Raw genomic sequence first — 9,506 nt, forward strand, 5'->3', positions numbered from 1 at the left:
CCTCTAGAGGTTCTGTTTCTTATTCTCTTGCTTCTTGGCTGGCCAAAACCCTCACTCCCTTTCTTGGTACTTTTTCTCCTGCCCACCTCCGTCACTCTCAAGACTTCACTGAACGGGTTCGCCCTCTCTCCCGACCTGTAAGATGCTTAGTCTGGACGTTGAGTCCCTTTTCACCGATGTCCCTCTTGATGATGTCCTTGATTTTCTTAGAGAGAAGGCCAATGAAGGGTTTCTTCATCTCCCTATACCTATTGATATCTTTCTTGATCTTATCCGCCTCTGTGTGAACTCTAATTCCTTTTCCTTCCAAGGGAAATATTATTCTCAAACCTTCGGTGTGGCTATGGGCTCTCCTCTCTCTCCTGTTCTTGCTAATCTTTACATAGAATACTTCGAGACCATTCTTCTTCCTACCATCGATGTACGCCCTTCACTCTGGCTCCGCTATGTGGATGACATCTTTGCTCTGTGGCCTCATGACTCCAGTCTCTTCCAACGTTTTCTTGAAGCTCTTAATAATCTTGCCCCTTCCATTAAGTTTAAAGCTGAATGGGAATCTAATTCCTTGCTTCCTTTCCTTGATGTCCATGTCCACTGCTCAGATACAGGTTTTGCCTTTTCCGTTTACCGCAAACCTATGCACAGTGGCATGTACATTCACTACTTTTCTTATCATGCTTCCTCTGTCAAGGAAAGTGTTCTTATCTCCCTCTCTCTCCGTGCCCTCCGCATCTGTGATCCTCAGTTCCTTCCATCAGAAATTTCCACTCTTCATAATTCATTTTCCCGTCTTGGCTACCCTTCTCATTTCATTGACTCTGCCCTCTCACGTGCTAAACGCAATTTCTTCTCTCCCAAACTCTCTACTCATGAGAACTCTTCTATCCTCTGCCTTCCCTACATTTCCGGTCTTTCTAATCTCAACAACTCTCTCCGTCCCTTAGATATCAAACTTACTTTCCGCCAGACTAACACTCTTCGCACTAATCTCGTTCATACCTCTCCTCCCTCCACAGATGTTCCTGGTGTCTACTCTATTTCTTGCTCCTCCTGTCCTCTTCAATACTTTGGAGAAACCGGTCGATCTCTTTCTGACAGACTTAGGGAGCACAAAAATAGTGTTAGGCTTGCCGACATTAACAATGCTCTTTTCTGTCACGTCCGAGATCACAGTCATCCTATTGACTGGTCTTTTGCTAAAACTGTCTTCCCAACTTCCAACTTTAACAGTCGCCGTCTGGTTGAATCCTCCCTAATACACAACTTTCCTTGTATGAATCTTAGTCTTGGCTTCGTCTCTGTAGATGTCTTCCTCTCCCACTACATTGTAAAATGCTCCAAACTTCACAACACTCGTGACCTAACCTGATTCCTCTTTTTTTTCTTTTTCTCCGTCTTCCCCTTTCCTCTTTACTTTTCTCCTTTGGGTTGTCTTTCTTCTGCCCTGTGTATTTGTTCCTTCTTTATTTATTTGTTTCCCCCCCTCGGTGTTCTTGCTCTTACCCTCTGTGGGCAGCAGCTCCCTTGCAATGCTCCCCTCTCTCAGTATTTGACTGGCCCCTCCTACTCTTACTACCACCACTACTACTACCTTCCCTCCACTACTACTACTACTACTACCACCACCTCCTGCCTATATATATACCCATCCTGCTCTCCTTTTCGTTAGCACGACTTTGTAAATGGTCCAAGTCGGACCGAAACGTTGTCGTAAGCTCCTCTCTTCTATGTGCGGGTTATTTGTGTTTTGTTCCAGTCACGGTATTGTGCCTTTTTTTTGTTATTTAATACACAAATAACCCGGGTTATTTGTGTACTGTTATAACAATCTTAACCTCAGCATCTACCCATTCATGTTTTGGAGCACCAACATAACCTAACATCTTTGGCCATCATAAATAACTCCTGCATCTTTTAGACTACAAGACGGACAGAAGCATACTGGGCCACGACAACGTACATAGACTCTAAGATGGACAGACGCCTACTTGGCCAGGACTAACAACGTACATCGACTATAAGATGGACAGAAGCATACTCGGCCAGGACTAACAACGTACATCGACTATAAGATGGAGAGAAGCATACTGGGCCAGGACTAACAACGTACATCGACTATAAGATGGAGAGAAGCATACTGGGCCAGGACTAACAACGTACATCGACTATAAGATGGAGAGAAGCATACTGGGCCAGGACTAACAACGTACATCGACTATAAGATGGACAGAAGCATACTAGGCCAGGACTAAAAATGTACATCGACTATAAGATGGACAGAAGCATACTGGGCCAGGACTAACAACGTACATCAACTATAAGATGGACAGAAGCATACTGGGCCAGGACCAACAACGTACACTGGGAATCTGAGTTAACAGTGAACCAAGATCTAAATCAACTAGTTATGAAGACAAGATCAACGAGGACTGCATGGAGAACTGCAGTGAACAGAAGCTTAGGTTGGTAATTGTGCACAATACCAGTCCTGTGACGATCACCGCAAAGCTACCACCGCCCTCGCTCTGACACCTCTACACCCTCGCTCTGACACAGCACATCTACACCCTCGCTCTGACACAGCACATCTACACCCTCGCTCTGACACAGCACATCTACACCCTCGCTCTGACACAGCACATCTACACCCTCGCTCTGACACAGCACATCTACACCCTCGCTCTGACACAGCACATCTACACCCTCGCTCTGACACAGCACATCTACACCCAGGGAACTGGTGAAATGAGCATCAACAGCCTGAGTGAAAATATATTTGCTAGAAGTAACCCACCCTTGTGATGTCTATGGTCACCTGACACCATTCTATCAATGTTTGTACATAAACAAGCTGTGACAGTGACAGTTCAGGATCGGGCAGGGTCAAAGTTAGTGATATAAGCAACAAAAGTAATACTGGTTGTCTTACACTCGCTCCTCTGATCAAATTTCTGACAATTCAAACAATGTACTGATGACGGAAAGTCCTTTCACCCAAGATTTATGTAGAGGGAAAGTTTTAGCTTGACTTACGAAACAGTAATAACACGATTGTAAACAAACTAGGGTATGGGTGGGGTTAGAACCCATGGCCAGTCGTAGAACTCCAGATCAGTGTGTATGTCACTAGGCCTGGCTGGCCCAGTGGCTTACGCACTGGCCTGGAGTTTTAAGACTCACTTGCCATGGGTTCTAACCCCACCCGTACCCTGGTTTAAAGGCACAACTAGTGGAATGTGAGGTCCAGTGAATTAGTATTCTGACAACCAACATTCATCTTAATCCTTTAAATCACCACCATTCCAGGAATTTGAAGCCGTATGTCCCCCACACACTCATGCTCCAGCAATCGCTGGGAAATAATGCCACGACAATGGTTCAAATAACGAGTGGCATGCACCATGTCATCAAAATACGAAAGGACACAGACCAGTCTAGATCTAGAAGTCTTCAGCACCAGACTGTCCTTTTAGATCTGGCCGATGTTAGGCCGCAAGAGCTCTTCATCCTGTACCTTTAACTGCTGCTTCAGGTTATCAACTCGTAGCCTGGCCAGAACGTGATCATTCTGGGTACGTGTCTATCTTAAATTCACGCTCAACGGCCACTCAGCAGTAGGTAAAAAACCTTCTTACAAGCACTGACGTTAAGGTATTGACCACCCACTACCGAGCAACTAAATCAATTGACGCCATCAACTGCTTCGTCAGCAAAGGTAATAAATCTACAGCCAAAAGCCTTGTTCATGCTGGGAGGAAACAACCAGCCCAATACTAAGAACATAAACATTAATATTCTTATCAATGCTGAAGAGAGAGAGCCTGACACCGGGATGTCTACAGTCACCCTCTAAAACACGTGTAATCAGGGTCAGGACATCAACAACCAGTTACCAGCAGACTCTGGCTCCGAGTTGCTGTCATTAGCCATGTTGGTGGAGGGATCGTCAGGAGTAGCTTCTCCTGAGGAACCAATATAGGGGAGGTTAGTCTCCCCATAGACCATGTTAAGTGATATGGAAGGAAACGTGAGAACAGAGCAGAAACAACAGACAAACTGGAGACTAATAAAAAAATCACTGTCACTAGTCGACACACGAATGAAACAAGAAATACTAAGTTCCTTTAAAGGAACCACCATCCTTTACCCTGTCTGGAGCACAGCTGCAGGATGGCTCACCCAGAATTAAGAAAGCAAGGCTTAGCAAAACAGCTTATAGAGACGGGAGTGCCACAGGCAACAACACACACAGCCCTACACCAGGCAAGAACACAGAGCCCTACACCAATACTCACCACTCCTAAATCTACAGTAATACCTCTGTCACACCTACTAAATGTAGCACATAACGTGACACAAGGTGGTACAGCTGATGATGCAAGCACCTTTGGGGGTTGTGAATAACCTCAGCATTGCAACTGGAGTACAAACATAGCAACAGTGACCTCTTTCATAATACCCCAGAGCAAAATTCAACAAATGATGAAATATCATGACAAGCTAAGCCAGATAAAGGGGATGGGTACTGGGTTCTTAGTGAATCTAAGCCACTCAGACCACAGCAGCATATGAAGGTGAGCCAGCATTTAACGACAGGTGGGCACCTGAGTGGCCCAGGCATCACCACTAGCACTCATTACACAATATCAAAGACTAACGCACAATCACACCTGGGTAACTGGAGCTCATTAAAAGTTTAAAGGGACAAGAGTTTATTAACATACAAATATTAACACCAGCGAGAAGTTAAAGTCAGACAAGCCATTGTGATAAAAGACTGGATGGTGGAGGAAAACGACACAGCTTCAGGAGTATGTATGATAAGATTGACAGGTCCAGAAATCAGAAATAGCGATCACAGTAGCAACAGAATCAGGACCTGGAATGCAGACTGGTTTGAACACTGCCAATGTTGAGTACAGAATCAGGACCTGGAATGCAGACTGGCTTGAACACTGCCAATGTTGAGTACGTATCCTTAACGACACTACTGGTGCGCTATAATCTGGTTTATGACGCCGTGTAAAATATAACTCAAGAATTCCTTTATTAACACTAAGCATGACGGCTTCACAGTCTACATCTGCCAACAATTTCCAAGTTTAAGGTTCACAACTAATTCTTATATCTTACAATGGTAGTTTTCTTACATAATCATCAGGGTTAATTTCTGAAAATTCTTTACTGATCAGAAATCACGTGAGAGTCTTGGTAAAATAAAAGAGTAAAAACCAGACTGTGGCATAATGAAAACCAGACTGTGGCATAATAAAAACCAGACTGTGGCATAATAAAAACCAGACTGTGGCATAATAAAAACCAGACTGTGGCATAATAAAAACCAGACTGTGGCATAATAAAAACCAGACTGTGGCATAATGAAAACCAGACTGTGGCATAATGAAAACCAGACTGTGGCATAATGAAAACCAGACTGTGGCATAATGAAAACCAGACTGTGGCATAATGAAAACCAGACTGAGGCATAATGAAAACCAGACTGAGGCATAATGAAAACCAGACTGTGGCATAATGAAAACCAGACTGTGGCATAATGAAAACCAGACTGTGGCATAATAAAAACCAGACTGTGGCATAATAAAAACCCTTCAATGAGAACACTTCACCTGGACCACCAACTTTCTCTCCTATATCAGTTTATCACACTTGAGAAAGTTTGGTATCCAAGTGAAGCTATATAAATATATAGGTTCACCAGTCTGCTATACTGTCTCTATATCTGCTTGAGTTTATAACTTCTGCAATACCACTCACTGGTGAGAACCTCTCACACTGGTGAACACCACTCACACTGGTGAGCACCACTCACACTGGTGAACACCTCTCACACTGGTGAACACCTCTCACACTGGTGAACACCTCTCACACTGGTGAGAACCTCTCACACTGGTGAACACCTCTCACACTGGTGAGAACCTCTCACACTGGTGAACACCTCTCACACTGGTGAGAACCTCTCACACTGGTGAACACCTCTCACACTGGTGAACACCTCTCACACTGGTGAGAACCTCTCACACTGGTGAACACCTCTCACACTGGTGAGAACCTCTCACACTGGTGAGAACCTCTCACACTGGTGAACACCTCTCACACTGGTGAACACCTCTCACACTGGTCAACACCTCTCACACTGGTGAGAACCTCTCACACTGGTGAGAACCTCTCACACTGGTCAACACCTCTCACACTGGTGAGAACCTCTCACACTGGTGAACACCTCTCACACTGGTGAACACCTCTCACACTGGTGAACACCTCTCACACTGGTCAACACCTCTCACACTGGTGAGAACCTCTCACACTGGTGAACACCTCTCACACTGGTGAGAACCTCTCACACTGGTGAGAACCTCTCACACTGGTGAACACCTCTCACACTGGTGAGAACCTCTCACACTGGTGAACACCTCTCACACTGGTGAACACCTCTCACACTGGTGAGCACCTCTCACACTGGTGAGAACCTCTCACACTGGTGAACACCTCTCACACTGGTGAACACCTCTCACACTGGTGAGAACCTCTCACACTGGTCAACACCTCTCACACTGGTGAACACCTCTCACACTGGTGAACGCCTCTCACACTGGTGAGCACCTCTCACACTGGTCAACACCTCTCACACTGGTGAGCACCTCTCACACTGGTCAACACCTCTCACACTGGTGAGAACCTCTCACACTGGTGAACACCTCTCACACTGGTCAACACCTCTCACACTGGTCAACACCTCTCACACTGGTGAGAACCTCTCACACTGGTGAACACCTCTCACACTGGTCAACACCTCTCACACTGGTCAACACCTCTCACACTGGTGAGAACCTCTCACACTGGTGAACACCTCTCACACTGGTGAGAACCTCTCACACTGGTGAACACCTCTCACACTGGTGAGAACCTCTCACACTGGGGAACACCTCTCACACTGGTGAACACCTCTCACACTGGTCAACACCTCTCACACTGGTGAGAACCTCTCACACTGGTGAGAACCTCTCACACTGGTGAGAACCTCTCACACTGGTGAACACCTCTCACACTGGTGAGAACCTCTCACACTGGTGAGAACCTCTCACACTGGTGAACACCTCTCACACTGGTGAGAACCTCTCACACTGGTGAACACCTCTCACACTGGTGAGAACCTCTCACACTGGTGAGCACCTCTCACACTGGTGAGCACCTCTCACACTGGTGAGAACCTCTCACACTGGTGAACACCTCTCACACTGGTGAACACCTCTCACACTGGTGAACACCTCTCACACGGGTGAACACCTCTCACACGGGTGAACACCTCTCACACTGGTGAGAACCTCTCACACTGGTGAGAACCTCTCACACTGGTGAGAACCTCTCACACTGGTGAGAACCACTCACACTGGTGAACACCTCTCACACTGGTGAGCACCTCTCACACTGGTGAGCACCTCTCACACTGGTGAGCACCTCTCACACTGGTGAACACCTCTCACACTGGTCAACACCTCTCACACTGGTGAGAACCTCTCACACTGGTGAGAACCTCTCACACTGGTGAGAACCTCTCACACTGGTGAACACCTCTCACACTGGTCAACACCTCTCACACTCTCACACTGGTGAGAACCTCTCACACTGGTCAACACCTCTCACACTGGTGAGAACCTCTCACCTCTCACACTGGTGAACACCTCTCACACTGGTGAGAACCTCTCACACTGGTGAACACCTCTCACACTGGTCAACACCCTCTCACACTGGTGAACACCTCTCACACTGGGGAACACCTCTCACACTGGTGAACACCTCTCACACTGGTGAGAACCTCTCACACTGGTGAGAACCTCTCACACTGGTGAGAACCTCTCACACTGGTGAGAACCTCTCACACTGGTCAACACCTCTCACACTGGTGAGAACCTCTCACACTGGTGAGAACCTCTCACACTGGTGAGAACCTCTCACACTGGTGAGAACCTCTCACACTGGTGAGAACCTCTCACACTGGTGAGAACCTCTCACACTGGTGAGAACCTCTCACACTGGTGAGAACCTCTCACACTGGTGAGAACCTCTCACACTGGTGAGCACCTCTCACACTGGTGAGAACCTCTCACACTGGTGAACACCTCTCACACTGGTGAGCACCACTCACACTGGTGAGAACCTCTCACACTGGTGAGCACCACTCACACTGGTGAGAACCTCTCACACTGGTGAGCACCACTCACACTGGTGAGAACCTCTCACACTGGTGAACACCTCTCACACTGGTGAACACCTCTCACACTGGTGAACACCTCTCACACTGGTCAACACCTCTCACACTGGTGAGAACCTCTCACACTGGTGAACACCTCTCACACTGGTGAACACCTCTCACACTGGTGAACACCTCTCACACTGGTCAACACCTCTCACACTGGTGAACACCTCTCACACTGGTGAGAACCTCTCACACTGGTGAACACCTCTCACACTGGTCAACACCTCTCACACTGGTGAGAACCTCTCACACTGGTGAGAACCTCTCACACTGGTGAACACCTCTCACACTGGTGAGAACCTCTCACACTGGTCAACACCTCTCACACTGGTGAGAACCTCTCACACTGGTGAGAACCTCTCACACTGGTGAGAACCTCTCACACTGGTGAACACCTCTCACACTGGTGAACACCTCTCACACTGGTGAGCACCTCTCACACTGGTGAACACCTCTCACACTGGTGAACACCTCTCACACTGGTGAGAACCTCTCACACTGGTGAACACCTCTCACACTGGTGAGAACCTCTCACACTGGTGAGAACCTCTCACACTGGTGAGAACCTCTCACACTGGTGAGAACCTCTCACACTGGTGAGAACCTCTCACACTGGTGAGAACCTCTCACACTGGTGAACACCTCTCACACTGGTGAGAACCTCTCACACTGGTGAACACCTCTCACACTGGTGAACACCTCTCACACTGGTCAACACCTCTCACACTGGTGAGAACCTCTCACACTGGTGAACACCTCTCACACTGGTGAGAACCTCTCACACTGGTGAACACCTCTCACACTGGTGAGAACCTCTCACACTGGTGAACACCTCTCACACTGGTCAACACCTCTCACACTGGTGAGAACCTCTCACACTGGTGAGAACCTCTCACACTGGTCAACACCTCTCACACTGGTGAGAACCTCTCACACTGGTGAGAACCTCTCACACTGGTGAACACCTCTCACACTGGTGAGAACCTCTCACACTGGTGAACACCTCTCACACTGGTCAACACCTCTCACACTGGTGAGAACCTCTCACACTGGTGAGAACCTCTCACACTGGTGAACACCTCTCACACTGGTCAACACCTCTCACACTGGTGAACACCTCTCACACTGGTGAACACCTCTCACACTGGTGAACACCTCTCACACTGGTGAGAACCTCTCACACTGGTGAACACCTCTCACACTGGTGAGAACCTCTCACACTGGTCAACAC

At 47.5% G+C, this 9,506-nt stretch overlaps 1 long non-coding RNA gene across 1 annotated transcript; it reads right to left on the minus strand.

Annotated features, from left to right (window-relative positions):
- Positions 1 to 4,804: 4,804 nt before the first annotated feature.
- On the minus strand, positions 4,805 to 5,834 carry LOC128699911 (uncharacterized). The gene is made up of 2 exons (XR_008408675.2): positions 4,932 to 5,834; positions 4,805 to 4,879 (listed from the first exon to the last, which is right to left on the minus strand). It is a non-coding gene; the product is annotated as an uncharacterized lncRNA (long non-coding RNA).
- Positions 5,835 to 9,506: the final 3,672 nt, after the last annotated feature.

Source organism: Cherax quadricarinatus, chromosome 81, assembly GCF_038502225.1.
Source record: "Cherax quadricarinatus isolate ZL_2023a chromosome 81, ASM3850222v1, whole genome shotgun sequence".
Taxonomy (NCBI): Eukaryota; Metazoa; Arthropoda; class Malacostraca; order Decapoda; family Parastacidae; genus Cherax; species Cherax quadricarinatus.